We start from the raw sequence: 5,379 nt of genomic DNA, 5'->3' as shown, positions 1-5,379 counted from the left end.
CGACTGGGACGGGGGGACGGCCGGGGCGGCGACGGCGACGAGGGGCGGGGACGGCCGGGGCGGCGACGGCGACGGGGGCGGCGACGAGGGGCGCAGCAGCGACGGGGCAGAGGAGGAAGACGCAGGAAGAGATGAGAAATGATTTTTTTTGAAGTGTTTTCTTATATAGGACACCCCTTTAGTACCAATTGGAGCCATCAACCGGTACTAAAGGTATGTTTTGGCCAGGCCAAGCGGCGGGAAGAGCCCCCCCTTTAGTACCAGGTCGTGGCACCAACCGGTACTAAAGACCCCCCCCCTTTAGTACTGGTTGGTGCCACGACCTGGTACTAAAGGTCTGTGCTGACGTAGGTCTGTGCGGCAAGTTTAGTCCCACCTCGCTAGTCAAGGGGCGTCCGCACTAGTTTATAAACCCCAGTGCGGTAGCTCTCTCGAGCTCCTCTCCAAAGCAAGCCTACTGAGCCTACCTGTTCTGTGCTGTCCTATGGTCCTACTGGGCCGTTGCGGGCCTGCATCCTGGCCCAACAAAATGTTGTGTTTCTAGTCGTATGCAGGCCGCTCTGGCCCATTAGGCGGGCTTTTTTATTTTCTTAAATTTTTTGCTTTTTTTGCTTTATTTATTTTTGTTTTATTTATTTTTGAGTTGTTTTTTGCTTTATATAGAGTTTATTTGTGGATATTTTTGCTTTAGGTTAGTGCCGGTAGTTTTCAAATTTGAATAGTTTAAATTCTGAATTATTTGAAATTTGTGTGAATCACTAGTTTGTGAATAACTTAACTTTGAAAATAGATTTTTCAGTGATTCTTTTTTCTTATGTTTAATATTATTAGTGTGTTTATCGTTATATTCAATTTAGTAATGCTTAGGTTATTTAAAAAATGAAATGCCTTTGTAACAGATGAGTTTTCGTCCGAAACCCTGATACTTCGAAAGAGATTGTCCATTTTGTACACGAAGTGCATCCAGTTTTTGCCATAACCTTCTCTACTTTTTTGCACATGCTATGTGGGTGAAATTATGATACCATGCCAACTTTCAACCTTTTCTGAGTTCATTTGAAATGCTTTCAATTTCAGGGTCATTTAGCTGGAAAAAATCAGTAAATGCATGAAAGAATGTGTTTGCACATAAAATTTCTTCGCGTATCAAATGCGAAAACACATAACTACCCTAACTATTAAAGAGATTCCCTCCTGGGTGTGAAACACAGAAGAAAGTGATGCTAGTGAAGCCGATCACATCCCAGATCTTTGGGTGTGAAACGTTTACTTCGCGTGTGTCCCTTTGCACTGTAGCCATGGAAAATCTTCATCATTTAACTGGATGCTCGGGTCAATATTCACTGTGAATGGAGCAATTTCATCAAACTTTTTATAATCTTCTGACATGTCTGTCTTGTCATCCACTCTCACGATGTTTCTTTTCCCTGAAAGAACTATGTGGAGCTTTGGCTCTTCGTATGATCCATTCGCTTCCTTATCTTTTCTTTTTCTCGGCCTGGTAGACATGTCTTTCACATAAAAAACCTGTGCCACATCATTGGCTAGGACGAATGGTTCGTCTGCATACGCAAGATTGTTGAGATCCACTGTTGTCATTTTGTACTGCGGGTCTTCCGTTACCCCGCCTCGTGTCCTATTGACCCATTTGCACCAAAACAAAGGGACCTTCAAACCACCTCCATAGTTAAGTTCCCATATGTCCTCCATGTAACCATAATATGTTTCATTTCCCGTGTTAGTTGTTGCATCAAAGCGGACACCACTGTTTTGGTTGGTGCTCTTCTTATCTTGGGCGATCGTGTAAAATGTATTCCCATTTATCTGGTACCCTTTGAAAGTCATTATATTCGAAGATGGTAAATGGGACAGCGAGTACAAGTCATCTTCAATATCGCCATCATGCATGGCACGTTTCTGCAACCAACCGGCGAAAGTCATCGTTTGTTCACGTGTAATCCAGTCGTCAGACTTCTCCGGGTGTTTGGAGTGTAGAAAATTCTTGTGTTCCTCCATATACAGAGCCACCAACGCGGAATTCTGTAGAACTATGTAGTGTGCTTCAGTGAGAGAATGCCCATCCATACATATTATTTGATCCCCTCCTAGCGTGCCTTTTCCATCTAGTCTGCCCTTATGCCGCGATTCATGAACACCAATCGGCTTAAGGTCAGGAATAAAGTCAACACAAAACTCAATGACCTCCTCATTTTCATGGCCCTTCGAGATGCTTCCTTCTGGACTAGCACGGTTATGAACATAGTTCTTCAAGACTCCCATGAACCTCTCAAAGGGGAACATATTGTGTACAAATACAGGACCCAAAATGTTAATCTCTTCGCAAAGGTGAACTAGGACGTGCGTCATGATGTTAAAGAAGGATGGTGGGAACACCAACTCGAAACTGGCAAGACATTGCACCAAATCATTCTGTAACCTTGATATGATTTCTGGATCGATTACCTTCTGAGAGATTGCATTGAGGAATGCACATACCTTCACAATGGCTAATCGAACATTTTTCGGTAGAAGCCCCCTCAATGCAACCGGAAGCAGTTGCGTCATAATCACATGGCAGTCATGAGTCTGGAACTTTTTCTCTGCCATATTTATTATTCCCTTTATATTTGACGAGAAGCCAGACAGTACCTTCATGCTGAGCAGGCATTGAAAGAAGATTTCCTTCTCTTCTTCGGTAAGAGCGTAGCTGGCCTGACCCTGATGTATGTCGTCTTTTCCGTGCATACGTTGCTGGTCCTCCCGTGCCTCTGGTGTATCTTTTGTCTTCCCATACATGCCCAAGAAGCCAAGCAGGGTCACGTAAAGATTCTTCGTCACGTGCATCACGTCGATTGCGGAGCGGACCTCTAGGTCTTTCCAATAGGGCAGGTCCCAAAATATAGATTTCTTCGTCCACATGGGTGCGCGTCCGTCAGCGTCCTACGGAACAGGTTGTCTGCCGGGACCCTTTCCAAAGATTACCTTCAAATCCGTGACCATATCATGTACATCAGCACCAGTACGGTGGCGAGGCTTCGTCCGGTGATCCGCCTCACCTTTGAAATGCTTGCCTTTCTTTCTTACGGGATGGCTGCTTGGAAGAAATCGACGATGTCCCAGGTACACATTCTTCCTACAACTCTCCAAATATATACTGTCGGTATCATCCAAATAGTGCGTGCATCCACGGTATCCCTTGTTTGTCTGTCCTGAAAGGTTACTGAGAGCAGGCCAATCATTGATGGTCACGAACAGCAACGCCTTTAGGTCAAATTCTTCCTGTCCATGCTCATCCCACGCACATACACCTGTTCCATTCCACAGCTGTAATAGTTCTTCAACTAATGGCCTTAGGTACACATCAATGTTGCTGCCGGGTTTCTTAGGGCCTTGGATGAGCACTGGCATCGTAATGAACTTCCGCTTCATGCACAACCAAGGAGGAAGGTTATACAAACATAGAGTCACAGGCCACATGCTATGGTTGCTGCTCTGCTCCCCAAAAGGATTAATGCCATCTGCGCTTAGACCAAATCATACGTTCCTTGGGTCACCTGCAAACTCCTCCCTGTACTTTCTCCCGATTTTTCTCCACTGCGAACCGTCAGCGGGTACTCTCAACTTTATGTCTTTCTTACGGTTTTCTCTGTGCCACCGCATCGCCTTCCCGTGCTCTTTGTTTTGGAACAAACATTTCAACCGTGGTATTATAGGAGCATACCACATCACCTTGGCAGGAATCTTCTTCCTGGGGCTCTCGCCCTCGACATCACCAGGGTCATCGCGACTGATCTTATAATGCAATGCACCGCCTACCGCGCAAGCGTTCAAATCCTCGTACTCACCGCGGTAGAGGATGCAGTCATTAGGGCATGCATGTATCTTCTACACCTCTAACCCTAGAGGGCAGACAACCTTCTTTGCTTCATACGTACTCTCGGGCAATTCGTTGTCCTTTAGAAGCATATTCTTTATCATTAGCAGCAACCTTCCGAATCCCTTGTCAGATACACCATTCTCTGCCTTTCATTGCAGCAATTCCAGTGTGGTGCCCAACTTTTTTTTGTCAGCTTCGCAATTCGGGTACAACAATTTTTTGTGATCCTCTAACATGCGCTGCAACTTCTTCCTCTCCAAATCACTTGTCAGTTTCTCTTTGCATTCGCAATGGCCCGACCTAGATCATCAGCGGGCTCATCTGATGCCTCTTCTTCAACTTCTTCCCACATTGCCGGCTCAGGTTCTTCCCCCATTGTTGTATCATCGTATTCAGGGAACCCATGGCTAGGATAGATGTCGTCGTCCTCTTCTTCTTCATTGTCTTCCATCATAACCCCCCTTTCTCCATGCTTGGTCCAAACATTATAGTGGGGCATGAAACCGGACTCAAATAGGTGGACGTGAATGGTTCTTGACGTAGAGTAATTGTGACCATTCTTACAGCCAGCACATGGACAAGGCATAAAACCATCCGCCCGCTTGTTTGCCTCAGCGGCAAGCAGAAAAATATGCACGCCATTAATGAACCCGGGAGAGCATCGGTCATCATACATCCATTGTCGGCTCATCTTCATTATACACAACACCGAATAGACCAAATTAATACAAGTTCATACATAAAGTTCATATACAACACTTAATTAAATGCAACATACAAATAACTCTCTAGCTAAAGAATTTAAATGCAACAACAAATGCGATCAAGATCGCAACTAAGGTAATAATTGATCCAACAGCATAATGATACCAAGCCACACTATCAATGGCATATTTTCTAATCTTTCTAATCTTCAACCGCATATTCTCCATCTTGATCTTGTGATTACCGACGACATCGGCAACATGCAACTCCAATTCCATCTTCTCCCCCTCAATTCTTTTCAATTTTTCTTTCAAATACTCGTTTTCTCTTTCAACTAAATTTAACCTCTCGACAATAGGGTCGGTTGGAATTTTCGGTTCACATACCTCCTAGATAAAAATATCTATGTCAACTTGATGGGCATAATTTGTCATAAACATGAAATTCAACAACTAGTTTTAAAAGAGAATATACCACATCCGAATCATAACAAGGACGAGGGTCAACGGGGATGGATATCAAAACCATGGCACTATGTATAACAAACAACGTACGGGTAAGATAATTATACGAGTAACTATATATCCAAATCACACAAACATCAATTTGGTAATGTAAAACATTCATGAACAAGAGCCTCACCACAAGGTGGTGCCGGAGACGGGACGGTGCGGGCGATCGACAGTGGTTACGGCCGAGATTTAGAAGGCACTAAGTAAACCACACCTACATATGCAAACTAAGTGTTATTTTTGACCACAAATTGCATATAAATCAAATACTAGCACATATGGTTC

The sequence above is a fragment of the Triticum aestivum genome, chromosome 7B (genome assembly GCF_018294505.1).
Source record: "Triticum aestivum cultivar Chinese Spring chromosome 7B, IWGSC CS RefSeq v2.1, whole genome shotgun sequence".
NCBI lineage: Eukaryota > Viridiplantae > Streptophyta > Magnoliopsida > Poales > Poaceae > Triticum > Triticum aestivum.
Note: the sequence above shows the minus strand (reverse complement) of the source record.